The sequence below is a fragment of the Passer domesticus genome, chromosome 2, assembly GCF_036417665.1.
Source record: "Passer domesticus isolate bPasDom1 chromosome 2, bPasDom1.hap1, whole genome shotgun sequence".
Classification (NCBI taxonomy): Eukaryota; Metazoa; Chordata; class Aves; order Passeriformes; family Passeridae; genus Passer; species Passer domesticus.
The window spans coordinates 42,115,373-42,132,855 of NC_087475.1; the positions used below are offsets into that span (position 1 = coordinate 42,115,373).

The window sequence follows — 17,483 nt, forward strand, 5'->3', positions numbered from 1 at the left end:
GAATGTGCATGAATTGGTTTTGTAAAACTGTGATCCAGATCCTTCTGTTTTTCAGGAGAAAGGAGAGAGAAGCTGGAGCAGAGTGAAGAGAGTGGGAAAGTGGGTGGCACTGATTGACTAGCCAAAGGTTTCTCTTTTACATGAGAGCCAGAAACCTGATGGTCTTCACTCCCTTGGAAAAAAATGGACTTGTTTTCATAGCACCAGGAGACATTTAATTTTAAGGATCTATAGGGATGGCTTTATTGTTTCAGAGAAAGTAGTCATATTTCCAGGAAATAGATACTTATGTGGAGAAAAGGTTCACGCCCATAATATGATGAATGAAATGTGTACAATTTAATCTTAAAGAACGCCCCTACAACAGCAGAAAGTTAGGGCTGTGTTACATGGCCTGCTTATACTGTGAGTGTGTGGAAATGCAAATTCAAGGCCACTGCAAAGGTTTAGAAGGCAAGCTCAGGAAATGGGTGCTAGTGAGAGCACGTGCATGAGAAGAAGTCCTAGTGCTGATGTGTCAGGGGTTTTCCTCTTCTCTCTCGTGTGTGTGTGCACAATGAGCAAACGCAGTAACTTCATTTTTGAGGGAATACATAGTGATCTTGTAAGAATGCCCATAAATGTGGCTCATAATAACAAACTGAGAACTAGAGAGAAAACATCAGCAACAATGCAGAGTAACACCAGTTTGATTTGTAACACTGTGAAGCTCTAATTAGCAGTGCATTGTAAAACTGACATTCTTTAAATCTGCCTGTCGCTGGTATTCACACACTGTTGTGACCTAGATGTGTGTTTCTGTTAATCAACAGATATTTTATAATAGAGGATTAACTTCAGGATGCATATATTTCTTTCTCTTCATCTTTCTTTTGGTCAGGGTGGCATGCAAAAGTTCTGCTGTTCTGATCTATGCATTCTTTGAAGAAGTAAAAAAGGGAAGAAAAAAGATGACACATGAGACAATGTTCTCTTTCAGAATTGCAGCATTTAGTAGTTCTGAAATATGTTTGTAATATCTGTATTTCATTGTCTGATTTACATGGGTTTTTTTTACTGTTTATTTATCTTTTAGAACTTCACATGCTGTTTCTTGCACTGAGGTGGGATTTTTTTCCCTGCCTTTTTTTAAATATGCCTATGAAAGACATACTAAAAAGAAATTTAAGTTATTAAATGTGCTTTTTTCTAGCCTGTGATTGTGATAGCTAAGCCAAACTATTAGTTATCATATCGCATATTAGCAAAGCTAGTATTGCAATGTCAGATCTGTCACTTAAGCATCCAGCATGTTCTCAGTATTAGTGTGAGGTCGCTAAGAACTGCAGAAGCAGTTGCTGAACTGAATTTTGCTGTTTCATTTATCAAAAAATAATCAGTAATTAAAAAATGCCACGGCTAGTATTTTTAACACATGGTGATCTGTGTTCCGGAGTTGAGTAAGGTAACTTAAATAAACAGACATCCCAAGCTCTTGGTAGTTCTTATTGGGGAAGCAGAGTAACGAGGAGCATCAGGGAGTCGACATTAGGAAATGGAAATGCTTGGTGAATCATGACATGTCTGTCAGCTCCCAACAGTGTAGATCCAATCAGTCTTGGTGAATAAATGAGATGACTTATTTCTAAAAAAACTGTGCTTTGTGAATCAGTTTAGGCATAAGCCCAAGACCTCTCTTTACAGATTGCATTAGCAATATATATAGGGAGGAGTAGGTTGTAAGGGGAATAGTAACTAGCATTTTATCCAGATGATAGAAGAATGTCAATGTATTTTTGGAACCTGGATTGCATAGCAGAGAGAGAGAAAAGGAATAAAAGGACCCCTCTCCCGTCTCCCTTTCCAGCCAAAAAAATATTTGTACACAGATTTCACCTTTCAATTCAGTATAGGTCTAAAAAGAATTAAACATTACTGCATATTTTGCGCTGGAAGAACCTTATTAATAAATGACTGTCCCTCTCTTTCCTTCTTAAGTGTTTAGCCTAACCCTACTGAGCTGGTAGTTCTAAGTGACCAAAGAGCATTGTCTTACCCAGCATGCAGAAAAAATTGCCATTTATTTATGACTGAAATTCAAATCTAGCAGCAGCTATCTACTGCATCACTTACACAGCTGTTGTGAAAGCTTGATGGTTAGTTGAAGTGTTTAGTATTTTGGGTTTCATTACATCTGACTTGTCTGCATTTGTTCATAAATGTGGTCTTTTTTTGAGTGTAGAATTTGGCTCTCTGGAAACTTCCTTTGCTCTTCTACCCATATCTCAGTAAGAGAATGACATGAATGTCAGAGTATCTGTAAAGTAGGAAGATGTGGGGGTTTTCTATTTCATAGTGAAAGCTTTATATATTGCTCTTCACATGTCACTTGCAGGAATAAAAAGGGGTTGATTTCTCTGCATGTCTAGCACAAGAGGGCAGCATGATCTGTTTTATCCCAGTCGAGTATTACAGAGGCTTCTTAGAAGGATAACAAATTTCATCTGTTGTGTTTTTAGAGATGATATTTGAAGACTGAATTTTCAGCTTCTCCGCTGAGCAATAGTACTGTGGTTCCATTCAGTTGTCTTAATTATCTGCAAGAATAGTATTTTCTCCTGATCTTTTACACAATAAGCTTTTCAGCTTCATGTAGTGCTGAGTTCAGGAACTTTTTTCATTTTGGAAATAGTGGCAAAAAATTCAGATAACCCTCTAGAGTCAGAAGGCTCCCATCAGGGAGACCTTCTTCAGCCATTATTCCTTTTAATTTCTTTTTCAAGATGTTTGTAACATTTCAAAACAGATTGGTTATAAAGCTATGTGAAAGGAACCTGGACTTCAGCAGCAAAGACTTGATTTGGGACTTGCCTCTTTTGAAATTAGTTTCTTAGTGAATAGTTCAGATGATCCTACTTTTGACAGGCTTCAGGATTTGATTCAATCTTGTAAATGAATTGTTCCTTTCTGGGATTTATGGACAGAGATTAGAGAAGTGATTTTAATGTGTAACTGCATAATTTTCACTTATGGTGGTTCTAGTGTAAATTCTGTGTAATTTTGAATTGCATTGAATTTAGGAAGCTGAAATCTGCTGCTGCTCTGCTGATGGGTAAGAAGGAATGGATGATATACATTAATTTGTTCAGCTAAAATAGAAATCTCTTCCCCTTCTAGAGAATCTGCCTGAAATTTAAATTGAACCAGAATCACTACAGAAGTACAGCTTTTTTTTTCCCCCCAAATTGTATCTCCCCAAACTCTTGGTTCTGAATTACAGGAGGAAAAGAAATATTTTGGCAGACTTTGCAGCATTTCTGGCCTTCTTAGAAATGAGAGGCACTGAATTGTATGATGTTTGTCCTTGACCTGTTAAATTAACAGATTTTTTCTTCACCCACAAATGCTTTGTGGAAGCATTGAATAAATATTGATCCATTTGGGTACTTATCTAGACTTTGAGATTTGACAGGTTATAGAGAGAAATACTCTTTTTTGGTTTTGGCAGCCAGAAATGACACACTGAACTGATAGCTAATAGCAGCACATGAAAGCAAACTCCAAATATAAAAAGATTAAAATGTGAAAGAAAGCAGTTGTTATAATGAAGTTTGTTTTTCTTTAAGGCATAAGGATTTTAATTATGGTGTTCATAAGTCAACTGCTGAAATGCTTATAATTTGACAGAGAAAGTTTCTTTATAGGATTAAAAGCATGTTCATCAATGCACAAACGACTATCTGCATTTTATCTGACAGAAGTGTCAAATGGGCAATGTTGTTACAGTGTTTCAACCATATAATATTTGCAACGAATATGATATTTCAGCAGTCTGAAAATTACAATGCTGATAATGAGGTTGTTAAATTATACTTTATCAGATGGATAGTGAAACTGCTCTAGTTAGTGTACATTAATGTATGCTTGTTCACACAAGTGAATCTGCTGAACAAGTAGCATGTTTAAACAAGAAATACTGGTCTTAAACGGTGTGATTTACAGTAGGTGGTGTTTTGGCATATCATGCAGTTAACAAGGCAGAGCTTCATGTTAAGATACTTCGTTTGTAGTCTCATTCGTCAGTGATATAAATATTCAGTAGTAATGCCAGGAAATGTATTGTATTCCTCTTTGACTCAATGACTCAATTGCTTTCTTTTTTTCTTTTTTTTTTTTTGGAAACGAGATCTGTCCTATCTTTCTGATGCAGTTTTCAGATATATCCTTGTGGTCAAGATGAATTCTGCAGGGTTGTGAAAAACTGTAGCAGCTCTTTTGACAGCTTTCATGTTCTCTTAAGCTAATACAAAAAAATACATTGTCCTTAAAGCAGTAAAGGCTTTGTTTTTGACTCTCTGTGCCAAGCTCTAAAGGGCATTCACATGTGCACAGGTTTGTTAGTTTACGTTGAAAAAGAAGTCCCTATAGGACAGCCTTTTGTTGTAAAATAAAAACACAGATTCTCTCTTCCGTATTGGTAATCACTTGCATTTGTTGTTATTAAGATGGCAGCACAATGGGTTCCATCAATCATCAAGATCCTTAACAACCACACAACATTGTAAATATTATGTTTGGGTGTTTGAGTGGAACAGCTCGTCACTGAAGTAGGTGTGGTAATTAAAACCTGTTAGGTTGCTACATGTGTTAAAGAAAAAACCCTTTAATGTTTTTTTCATATAACAATGGCGATATGTACTTTAAATCTTATCAGGGCGTGATTATTAAATGATATTTTATGGGAGTTGCTCATTTACTGTTAGTATTATCATGGCTTTGTTAAGAGTTTAAATAGTCTTGTGCTTCCATGTGTTTTATCACCATTATGATTCTGTCAAGAGCCGTACGAAGCTGATTGCTATAGAAGTAGTCTGTAAAGTCAGTAAATTGCACTCTGGAGTTATGTTTACATTCATTATCTATTAGCGTAACTCAGTTCAACTCTGTCCTGTTCTTTTCTGCAGTAATAATTGAATGAAACTTGGCCATAAACCGATGAGACAAGCCCATTACATTTTCAGTTCACCGAGTCAGAGCTCACCCCATTTATGCCTAATATGGGAGATAAAATTAAAAGCTTTACAGAAAAGCTGTTTGTAGGAGGGGATGAGACATTATTTGATAGGGAAATAGGATGAAGCTTGCACTGACAGCCACTTCCAAGCGCAGCCTCTTGCTTCCCTGGCACAAGATTCCGCGTCCCTTCATAGGGATTTTCGATCTTCTTCACATTAAGATTCCCTGGTGGGGAAAACAGCCTGCTGTGAAACTCATTTCTGACCGTATGCTGACCTGCCCAGATACTGCAAAGTCTAGTGTTTTCATTTACTGAAGCAGCTACAGAGAGAGCTGCTCTCGCCCCACCTCAGCCGAGCAAAAAGGAGGCATGGAATGTCGAGCAAGACAGGGAAGCCTAATTAAAAATACTGGCTTTAGAAGACTGCACAGAAGCTGTTCAGAGACATCCCTTTCCTGCAAGTGTAGCTGGAAAATAAAAACAAAATTTTGTTTTAGTCTTGCACAGTTGGCATGCTGTTTTGGGGAGATTTGTGGCAATGGGGAACTAAGTGTTGGTTGGAGACACTTGAAAACAGAGGGAGAGACTGCTGTAATATTGATGAAAAACTGCAAGGGGCTTAAAAAGAGGGCCCAACTGAGGTGATATAGCTACAAATAAGCTTTTAGAGATAATCCAAAATGGAGAAAATTTTTGTTTGTTTTGATAATAACTATTTTAAATATGTACCTTTCTTTGCTATTTTTAATTTGTTTATAAATTGTGGAATGCTGCTACGACTGCTGTGGATAGTGGGAACTGGAGGTACCACATGGATAGAATATCCTCTCTTGCTGTTCATGGATGTCTCTTTTGGATGGGAAATGATCCTCTCTGGGAAATGAGGAAAAACTTACCAAAACTCACTTCATTCAGCCTTGGAACAAGGCATAAGCATTTCCAAAAATAAATTACTTTGGAGAAAAGCTGGGCAGGGATAATGAATAGCCAGGTGGTGAGACCATGTATATGGAATGTAGGAAAGGCAGTCCAGCTCTTCTCCCCCTCGGGTTCAGTGTGAGCTTTGAACGTGTGGATCCCCCACTCTGGGTGACAGCCATGCACATCTGACTCTTGGCTGTGCCATAACCTTCCACTGCTGTCCCCTATGGACCACAGACACAGTTGGACCACTGTGGTGTTTCCAGAAAAACTAGCCTGCTTTGATGGGGTGTTTTGGGGTTTTTTTTGTTTAATCTTGAGTAGCTGGAAATTAAAATGAAACAAACACTATCACAGTGCAAACTCATTTCATTAGCACTGTTCTGCTTTATGCTGCACAGAATTCTTTCTCCCAGACGGTCCTAGGTAATCTGCACTGCAGCATCTGGGTGAATTAATTAGTTGAGGTTTCTTTCTTTTTTTCCTTTTTTTCAGATTGCCAGCATCTTGCAGATTATGCAACAAGTGAAGATTAGTTTGTGCCTGTGGTGATCTTGTAGAGTGTTTGGAAACAAAAGGCACTTCTCGATCCAAAATTAAAATTTTAGTGTAGAAAAGAATGGCTGTTGTGTGTGAATCTGCCTGTTTTGGCAATCCAGAGTAAAGCCTGAAGAATAGAAATAACAGCAGAAGCAGAAGTATTGAATCAAACTTGACTTCAGTGTGTTTGGTTTAAAAAATACAAACTGAAAGGTATTTACAAATAGTAGAATACAGCATTGCTTGCTGTCTTCCACCCTGTCTTCCCCAGATAATTTTTTTTTCCTTCATCAAAACCATTAGGTACTTTGTCTGGGGCTTTTTGTTGTGTATTCAGATGAACACATTTGCAGAACCTCCTTCAGGTTTTGATTTTTTATGTCATTTTATGGAAGATAATGTTACATTTGGAGCGGGCAACATTATTACAAGCTGTATATGTTGATAGATACCAGCCTTTAGAGAGCTTTTCAAAGTGTTCTAAAATAGCATAAGGTGTATGAAGAACATTTTTTTGTTTGTTTGTTTTATTAGTTAGTGGACAATAGTCCTGTAATTAGAGTGGTAGTATGTAATGGACATTAATTATTGCTTGTGGCTATATCGACCTTGAGGCAGGTAGCTTGAAACTGGAAACTGCACGTTCAGTTTTGTTTGGGGTTTGTTTTAATGTTCATTTAAATTTGTTTTAATGTTCATTTAAATTTGGGCTCCTGTTGAATGTTTTCTTAGGTGATTCTTATTTGCATACTTAGTTGCCATAGCTTTTGATTTTGACTTGAGCAGAATATTTAGTTGTGGTGGTCCCAAAGGGAGGTTGTAGATTGAGGAGTTTTCTGAGAAGCCTGTATAGGCTGGGGCTGCCTTAACTATTACTCACCTAATGATGGGTAGGAAGTTGTATTCACAGAGCCAGCAGGCAAAGCAAGCTGCTGAATGGCAGAAAGGTGGCAGAATCTTCATTCTCAGCTGTTTGATTCAGAGTAGAGTACCTTTTGTGCTCAGGAGGTGGTTTTGGTCTTGTGTTCGTAAAAGACTGTTGTAAAAGACTTACAAATGACTTTTGACCTGTTTGTCTTCTAGTTGGAGGATCCCTTCATTTACCAGTATAAAAAGAGCATAAAGGTCACTAATATTTCTCAAACTTGAGCTTTTATCATTTGCTACTTGTGCAACATTTATGGCATTTGGAAATTCAAAGGAAGTTTAGAGTTCAACTTTTCATAAGGTCATGGTTTCTGTGTCTACTAACATGGTTCTCATCAGTTTTCATCCACTGTGTTCTGAATTCACCCTCTGTTTTGTCCAGGAATGCTACTTTTCCTGCCCTCTTTCAAGCATAAGTCTTCACTAGGTTGATTTAATGTTGGGTCAGAGAGTGCAGAATAATCTGAAGATGTTTGGAAATCTGAGAAGGTGAAGATTTGGAACTTGGACATCCTTGCTAGCAATTACAAGGAATAATAGATGGAAGAACTCTTCCTCAGTTTTCTTTTTATCAGATGTGATGAGATTTCTGTGTGTGTGGTAAACTTCTTTTTTCTCAATGAAGTTACTGTCTGTTTAATATGTAAATGATGCAATGCAGAATATTGCTAATTCATGTATAGGCAAGAAAAAACACTCTTCTTTGTGGTAAACTTCCCTTCAGTGGGAATACATGCTTCTTTGTCCCCGTGTGTATTCATTTCTCAGCATAATTTCATGTTCATGAGTTTGAATGTTCACAACCTGAAATAAAGAGTTTAGTCTACATTTTAGGCAAAATTCCTACATCTGTTCTTAAGATGTCATGATTAACTTCTCATGCAGGAATACTGTCCCTGCCCTTTCCTTTCTAGGACATGCTAGGAGGACAGTTAAGTGATTGGATGCCAGGGGCATTTGCTCAGTGTTGGGTTTTTTCCACACTCTCTCCTTTTCAATGTGAATATTTAAAGCTGTAAACATTACAGTATCCTGTTCCTCTCTTCTTCTAGAGCACTTACTTTTTTTGTTTAGAATCTGTCATGCTTATCTGTAGAGAAGAGATTGTGTCTGTCTTAACTTAGAAAGTTAAGTCCCTGTGCTTAAGGATGGGTATCTAGGATTTGGAAAGTGCCAATTAGAAATTAACCATATTTTTAATATTTATTTTTAAAAAAATATGTTTATGTAAAGCCCCATTTGCTTTCCTTGACATTAGTACAATACTTCTTCCCTTTCTCCCTTCATTAATTCCCCAGTTTCCTTTTAGGAGAACAGTTCTCCTCTCTCTTGTCTGAACAACCAGCCAAAAGTAAACAATTACAGTTAGCTTTCCACAATATTTCTGGTATTCCCTGAATAAAAAATGTTGAAATGCTTTAAGGAAGAGTTAGTAGTTCTTAACCTTTAGTCACCTGATATTCCCTTACCATTGGGGAAAAAAATCCAATGGTTTGGTGCTCCTTTGAGACAAAAGATGCCTGCAGAAACCTCTGCAAATTTAAAGCCTCCGAACTGTGAAATATAGATGGTTTTAGCTTTAGAAGTGTCATCTTTTTTTTTTCTTCCTATTAAACTAACAATATAGAGAGAATTTTTTTCATCAGTATTTTTGACAGAAAACTAGTTATTCTAGACTTATTCTAATATTAAGAAATCTTATCTAAGGAGTGCTTTCAAAATAAAGCCAAATTTGAGAGAAAAAAGTGCCTTGAGGTTTTTATGAAACTGACAAGTTCTAATATTCCAAATACATAGTGACAATGATCTTCTTTTATAATTAAGCTACAAGTATGATCTAATATTGAATTCAAAGCAATTCACTGAATGCTGCTTATATTTAAACCCCCAAAAATCCCCAAGAGAAAAAATGGAAAAAACAATCCCAACATATTTTTTTAAATTCAGATAAGAAAAAATAAACTCTGCTGCACTTCAATTTAATAACCAATGTTGCTCAGCTACTACTGAAGGCTTAAGGACAATGTTTAGAAGTGATTGTTCAAAAATAAGTGTTTCTCTAAGATTATGAGGGCTTATACAGATGATTTTGTTCACCTGCTGAGTGTTCAAGAGTGGAAATGTCCAATCTGACGCTTTGCAGAAGTATTTGTTTGCTTGAAAAAATAGAAACATTCCTGTGGAAAAATAGGATTTAATTAATTGTTGTCCCTTCTTAGCCACGTACTAAAGCAATATTATTATGTACTTTTTAATAGAGACACAAATGTTTAGTGGAATGCAAAATCCCAGGTTTCTGAAATTATATGAGGTGTTTTTAGCTTAAAATGTAGTGCTGTGAGCACTGCTTAATTTGTTAATACCTTCCTGCTCTTCCTGTGTTGTTTGTGCTTCTCATGAGATGCAAGATGTTAAAATGCTTGTTGAGTACTTGTTATTAATTTTTAAATGGGCATGGAAGTGTTTTGAATAGAAATCTTACGTATTGTTCAATTAAATGGGCAGAAAGGGAGCAAGTTAGTAGAACTGAAAGACAGTCCATTTATATTAGATATTAAGAGAAAATTCTTTGCTGTGAGGGTAGTGAGGCACTAGCACAGGTTGTCCAGACAAGCCTGTCCATGCCTTATCCTTGGAAGTGTTCAAGCCATGTTGGATGGGATTCTGAGCAGCCTGGTCGTGTGGAAGGTGTCACTGCCCACTGAAGGGGGGCTGGAACTAGGTGGCCTTTAAGGTTCCTTCCAACCCAGGCCCCATTCTTTGTTTCTTGGATTTTATGTGTCTTAGAAAAACAGAAGGTTACATTCATTCTTAGACTCGCTGAGAAGGAGATGCAAAAATACTCTTCCAGCTAGTGACCTGCAGCACTTTGGTAGCTTTGGGTTGTATCTGAATTACCGCAAAGTAAAGGTGATGGGAAAAAAGTTTCAGCATGGAAGAAGAAGGCTTTTATACCTCTCAAATTTGGTGCAAAGCAGAGATTTGTACTTTCATCTAATCTTAAAAGGGACTGTGGTTCTTTGTAGTGGAGCTTGAGCAGCAGGATGGGCAGAGAGTGCTGTTGGTGCAAGAGGAAGTGTGATGGGTGTAACATTTACTCCTTAGACCAATTTTTCCTTTTCCTGTATGCCTTTCTGCTGTGATACCAAAGCAATTCAGAGAAGAAACAGAGCAAGGAAGGCAGTTATATTAATTAGTGAATTTTATCCTCAAAGGCTTTTTGATCTAATTTGGTCTTCTGATTTTCTGTTGATTCTTCCAAATGCTTCAGACTTAGTCAGACAAAAGCCTTTTTCTTCACAATTGTCAAATTTCATTGAATCTCGAGTCTTGGTGATAGAGCTTAATTGTCAGCAAAATAAGTCTTGGTTTCTCTAAATTGTTTGATCCTCAATTGGTTTAGAAGTGACAATATACTTTCATTTACAGGGTTTAGATACTGTTTTCATGTGGCATGTGGAGCAAAGTTGGACCAACCAAAAATATTATTTCAGTTGTTTTCTGTCAGGGAGGCTTAGACAAAGAGCTTAGTCTCAGATCCTTTAAAGTTCAAGCATCTGCCACTAGGGGCAAAAATTATTTTCCTGTAGGCATTCATCTTTTATTGTAGATTTACTGTGCTGCTTCACTTGGTTGATAATCTAATTTAAACCTCAGAGATGATTCATACCTCCTCAAGGGGATTCACAGCTAGTTCAAATTGTCTGATGTCAGAACTTTTCAGTTCTTCTAGGATCTCTTTTTTGAACATAATGGTCCTTTGGGTGTTTGAATGCACTGAGGAGCAAAGAATGTAACCCATGCGAGTGGTAACACTTGAGAGATATGTTTTACAACATACTTCAATTTTTTTCAAATTTATTTAGATTTCTAGTTCAGGTAACTGGTGATGTCTTGACTTAATTTAGGTCCTAATCATGCCAAGTGGTCTATTGTGGACAAACTTCTGCAGTTATAAGCGTGGTACCTGTTGAAGTAAGGAACTTTCTGGAATGTAGAATAGACCATGTGCTGTGCTAGAGACTTCTGTTTCATAAGCCCAGCATTTTGTATATCTGTAATATGACAGTTTTCCAGAAAAACACTGGATTATGAAAGGTTACAAAAACTTGATGTCAAGAGGCATTTTTAATTTCAAATCTCAGAAAACCAAAAGAAGCAAAGAAACAAACCTTCAATTGTCCAGAAGGTCCTAAAGGTTTTAGAGTCATCCAAAGACTTAAACTTGTTTGTGACCCCTTCCTGAAGGCATGACCATTGTGTAGTTGACCACTAAAAAGTTTAGGAATTTAATGTTCATATTAGTTTCATATTATATTCATATGTGAACTGCTGTTTGAGGAGTTCTTCTCTAGAGTCGGGCAAGGACAAAGTAAACATTCAGAAAATTAAGAAGTGTTGTAAATACTGTTCAGCTGTGATGAAAGGTTCATTGAATGCTTTTCATATGTATTCTAAAGTTGAGCTACATTTTGAAAACTATCAGAGCCAACATTAGTTCTCCAAATATTCTAATTAAAATAAACTACAGTGCTAAGTTGTTGCTAATGATACTCTGTAATTTTAATAGTGGTTGGTTTATTAACACAATTTTGTCTTTTGTGGTTTTTTTGCTTGGAGGTATAGTTTTGTTTCATATGTTTTAACAATGTATCCACAAATTGATCTCCAATCAAGTTCTGTGCTCATGCTGTTCTGCAAGAGGGAAACAAAAACACAAGATATTTTTCTGTCATTTTCCTTTCATTGTTATATGTGTGGTTTTCCACTGTATTTATGCCTTATCAGAAATTTGGTGTCTTTTTCAATGCAGAATAATGGCAAAGCTGTTGTTTTAAAAGAACCTTTCTCAAAATGTCTGGGGTCATATTATGATCAGTGATTATTTGCAAACATTTTTATGCATACTACAAGATGCAACTTGTGCTTCAGGTCCATGAGAGGATTTAATAGTGGTTTATGTATTAGATATAGATTGTCATAGTCTTTACATGACTCCTCTAGTTGTCCTGTTTGTTACAGTTCTGGAACTTGTTTCATCTTAATGTGTCTGATGTATTTTCAGCAGAAAAGCTGCTGGTTTAAAAAAGTTACAAAACCAAATTGTGGTGAAAATGGATGTTGGGAAAACAAAATCAATGTGTAAGTGAACTGTTAAAATCCAATGACAGACATGTTTTGATGGAAGAAAGAAAACTCTTGCTGATAATTCCTTTACCTGAAATCTTAATTGGCCTTGTGAAGTCTTAAGACCCTTTGTGAATGAAATTAAGCAAACTAATCAGAGTGTACTCTAAAGGCTAATGAGACACAACCATCTGTTTCCCCTGCAGTTCTGTAGTTAGCAGAGTGAAATATGCTCCCGTAAGAGCAGTTTAAAGCAAGAAGTAACTAAAATCCTCTGAATTGTTTTCTAAAGACATCTCTTTCAATAGATATAAGTCTTCCCTCTTCTGTCAGAGTATAACCTTGTGAATAGTCTGTATGTGTGCAGTGCCTATGGTTATGCAGTATGTCCTGGATGCACTTTGCCCTCTTCCTTCAGGTGACACTGGCTTTTTGACCTCCACAGTTCTAGTTTGGGAACCATTTCAGAACATGATCTCTCCATTGCTGCATTTCCCCTGTTTTTCTGCATAAAGCACCCTTTCTGTTGCCTTTATGGCTTATGTGTTATTTCCCTATCTGGCTCTTTTTGTCACACTGCATTTCCAAAACATCAGTTTAGGCACTTCACTGGTTTTAGGTGTTGCAGTCACCTTGTGTTCACCTTCTGTTCTCAGTTGCTGTGTTCCCAACTCTTCTGCATTTCCTAGCCTGTGTCTCGCTGTGCTGGGCTTTGTGCCTTGGTTGTGTGTGTGGGATGGCATTGGTACTTAGAGCTTGTGCCATGTCGTAGTGAAGGAGAATGGAAGAACCAATGTTGAAGGAAGAGAGAGAAGAGGGAATGGGGAGTGGGTATTCAGTGTATGAAGCTGAGGGTGAAGCAGAGGACACATGCAAGCAGGGCAGAAATTCAAGTCAGTATGTACACAAAACTCTCTCAATATCCAAACAGCCCAGGCTTGGTGAGGTCTGTGATTGTGACTGCCAGTTTGTCTCTTCACAATTCTGTCTTGCAGCTGCTCCCCAGGGCTGGATGGAGGGAAGACCTTTCCTTAATCTTACAGCCATCTTATACTGTGAGGGAGTCTAACAGGAATTTTAGAGAGGACTATGACTTGGTTTGCACGTTAGCCTTCCCCCCATGCAAAGCTTTTACTATTTCTGCACCTGGTAAATGGAGAAGTTGGCACATTCCAGTGTTTTTAATTACCTCCCTCATAATTTTGCTTGTTTCTCTTTCATGCTTACATCTTTGTAACTTCCTGCTCACTGTGCACTAAAGTTCATCCACAAGCTGGCACTTTTTCATCTTAAAATCATCTCTGAAGATGCACCAGGAGCATTGTAACCGCAGTACACTGACAGCAGTTAAACATATGGGTGGGGAAAACTCATTAATTCCATGACCCCTTTGTGTTCCTGTACTTCAAAACACATCTCGTCCTGCAACTTTCTGTTCCAGCTTACTGCTCCATCTTCCCCTAGCTCCTTATTCCTCCTGTAGTCAATTTTGCTTGCTTCTCTTAACTGGCACAACAAACTCTTAAGGGCAGGGCACGCTGCTGGCTACGTGATGGTCCAGCCTGCATCCCAGTGAGGCTCTGCCTCCTGCCCCAGATGCATTAATCCTCTTCTGGCTGTTTCGGACATGCAAACAACAAATGGCAGCATTCTCAGGAGTCCCTTGTTTCGAGCAGCACTCTTCTGCTTTAGCCTGTTTATTTATTTAGGAATTTGTACTGCTGGACAGCTGTAAATCAGAGCTTCACAGTGAAGTCTGTCTCTGATCTGAACAAAACCAAAAGGGTTTGTAAATTGTATTCACTTCTGCTTGAATGATGGCTCAGTCAAGTATTTTTTTTCCTCCTTGATGTGTGTGAACTTTTTTCTGTGTTCATAGAGAAGTGAAAAAATGTTGCTGTTAACATATTTATCATCCTAAGTTTCTTAGAATTAAGAAATTTTAAGTGTCTTATTTAAAAGCCATGAAAAAGCAGAAATTATAGGATTTTTTCTTTAATTTTAAGCAACACATATGTAAGGTGTAATAAATATGTAATATTTAAGTTATATTTATACATAAACATTAAAGGTTCTTTGGTTTTGATATATGCACGACTAATGTTTTAGTGTGGTCAGCAGCTATTTCTCATTTGTAGCTGCTTATTTCTAGTATATTTTTCTTTTTTGTTTCTTAGATGAAGCTTTCTAATAGTTGCCCAGTAGAGGAGTACAGTAGAGTCAAAGGCAGTGCAGTATAGCTTTTCAAAATGCTTATTATTTAATAATGTAATTATTGAAATGTCTTTCTTTTAATGAAATTAATAAGATATACTGAATAAGATATAATGAATAAGAGCAGAGGTCATATTTGGATTTTTTTCTGATTTGATTTCATTTAAGTTAATTATAGTTTAGTCTGTAAAGAAATTTACGTTATAGTGAATTTTTTTTTTCCCCAGAAGCCAATTGCCCAAGGAAATGCATTGTTAGACTATATGTATATTCTCTTGGACATCACTTCTGGAATAAAACTCTTGGGTTGTGATTGCCTTCAGCTTTTCTGAGACAAAAGATTTTTGGTTGTTTCTCAGGCAAGATTTGCAAGTGGAATTTGGTGCCAGTCACAAAAACGAGTAGGTGAAGTCCCAAATTGAAGCAAAATATTTATTTTCATGGGGCATGAGGGTGTGGGGTGTGTCTTCTTTAACACAGAGTAAATTTTCCAAGGGAATGCTTTGATTATTTGCACACCAGACTAAGTGAGCTTTCTGACAGCTGTACCAGAATGTCTCTTGAGTTTTGTAGTAATGACCTTCCATGTGAGGCAGGAAAAAATCCATTGAAAATTATCCAGTGTCATCCATTGAGCATTCTGGATAGCCAAACCCATGTGTTTTTTAATAAATTTTTTTTTAAATGCCCAGTGGCTTTTTTTTATTGTAGGAATAGTTAAAAAGGAAAATGTGTTTCAGGAATCATTACATGGTTATATAATGAATGACCTTTAGAGAGAATCCCTCCTTTCCAAACAATCACATATTCCAGAAGAAGAGAGAAAGAAAAAGGAACTGAAGCTAAAGAAAAATGAATGATCAAGCTGAAGGAGCATGCCAAGCAAAAGAGAACAGTTTACAGTCAGATGAAGATGTGAAATGCCTCTGCTGTTTGGCCTGTCCAGAGGCTTTATCCTCAGAATGGGTGGGCTAGGTAGAGGCCAGAAGTCTTGGCTGTCCCAAGACAGCCTCTAAAAAATTCCCTCTCTATAGACTTCTAAACAGAAGAAACAGTTCCTATAGAATTTTCTTTCATGGTTCTGAAAAAAGGAAGAAGATGAATGGGAATCTGAATATACAAGATTGATAAAACGTGGCATATTACTTGGTTTTGGAATGATAACCATATAGCAGTGATAACCAGACAGCAGTTTCAGCTAAGATTTCAGGAGTCAAATATTTTATATTCAGTAATGTCCTATTTCTCCATTGTTATTTTAGACTGGATTGATGATTGAGCCCCTCTAGCTCCAACACCAATTAAAAAAAGAGAGGGGGAAGAGAAAAACATTGGAACATTGGAAATTAAGATTCTTATTATAAAAATTATGTTTAGGAGATAGAATGGGAAAAGCAACAAATACGAGCAGATTTGCAAGAGCTATGTGAAGTCCAAATCAATATTTTCTGAAATAAAGAAAATTAATTTATATGCGGTATTTAAAGCTTATTCTGAATCATGTCTTAATAGTATAAATAACATAGGAAACTCCTTTTTGTTGTTGGAAAAACCTTATCAGGAAGGTGACATATATTTCCATTTTTATTTTAATTCTTGCATTGATATATATTTATATATATATAGCTCCCAAATATAAAAAAAAAAATGGTTCTAATAGCATAAGGTCCTTTGGGTGTTTGAATGCACTGAGGAAAGGAAAGAATGTAACCTCCTCTCATGTAAGTATTCCAGTAACAAAATACTCTTTAGATACTTCATCCTGTTTGTAGTATTCTGTTTATATGTTCTAAGTCCCTTTTCCAGCAAAACAGCACTGGGGACATATTTTCAGCCCAAATTTGCTTTGTAGCAGAAAGAACTAGGCTGCACAAGTGCTCTTTTATAAGTGTGCACATTTGTGGTTAAATATTTTAGCCAAGAATTAAATTCATAATTGTGCCAGTAGAAAGTCATTATAAGACTACATTTTGTAGGTAATGTTTTGGGTTTCTGTTGTACAGATGCTTTGCATTGTGCTGAGAAGTTGAAGTGTAGGTAACAATATATGGAAAAGAAGATGGTGTAAAGCAACGGAGAACTTCATCAGTAGTGTATAACTTGACTACTTTTTAAAGGCCAGTTGATAATAAGTTGCAAATGGCTACAGGTTTTTGTTGTGTGTTTGTTTGGGGCTTTTTTTTTCTGTTTGTTTGTTTTTTGTTCAGTTGGACTGTGTCCCTTAAAAATGGGACTTAAAAGTCACGCTGCTTATGTTGAAGCATACAGCAGAAATTAAGTTCTGGTGTATTTTGGCAGTTCATTAGATTTGGTGGTGTCATTTTAGGTTGTGAGTTTTTTTGTTTCAGTATGTTTAAATGTAGAATTTTTTCATTAAACTGAGGATAACTTAAAACAGCTTCAGTGGACGAGTTTAAAATGAAACAGAGAGGATATCCAGAGCTTAACTTCTAGAATGGTTAGAACTTTGTTCTGGCAAGCTGCATCACATCACATCAGAGGATTACATATTAGAAGTTTGATATTACTCCAGGGATTCAGGGGTTGCAGGTGTCTGCTTCCATTGTCATTTTAATTATGAAGCAGAGATGTAGTTTTGTACTCAGGTTCTAGCATAAGACTTTTATATATTGCCAGAAGTTTGTACTTTTAAATTATTTTGAATCTTCCTTTCATAATCAATTACAGGGTATGATTGCAGGGATCAATAATTAGAAAATTGCTGATGAATATATTATCCCAGCTCTAGCATACTTTT

At 36.7% G+C, this 17,483-nt stretch overlaps 1 protein-coding gene across 2 annotated transcripts in view; it reads left to right on the plus strand.

Annotated features, from left to right (window-relative positions):
- ABCC4 (ATP binding cassette subfamily C member 4 (PEL blood group)) overlaps positions 1-17,483 on the plus strand; it is a 140,557-nt gene that overhangs the window by 51,470 nt on the left and 71,604 nt on the right. The gene's annotated exons all lie outside the window — the stretch shown is intronic.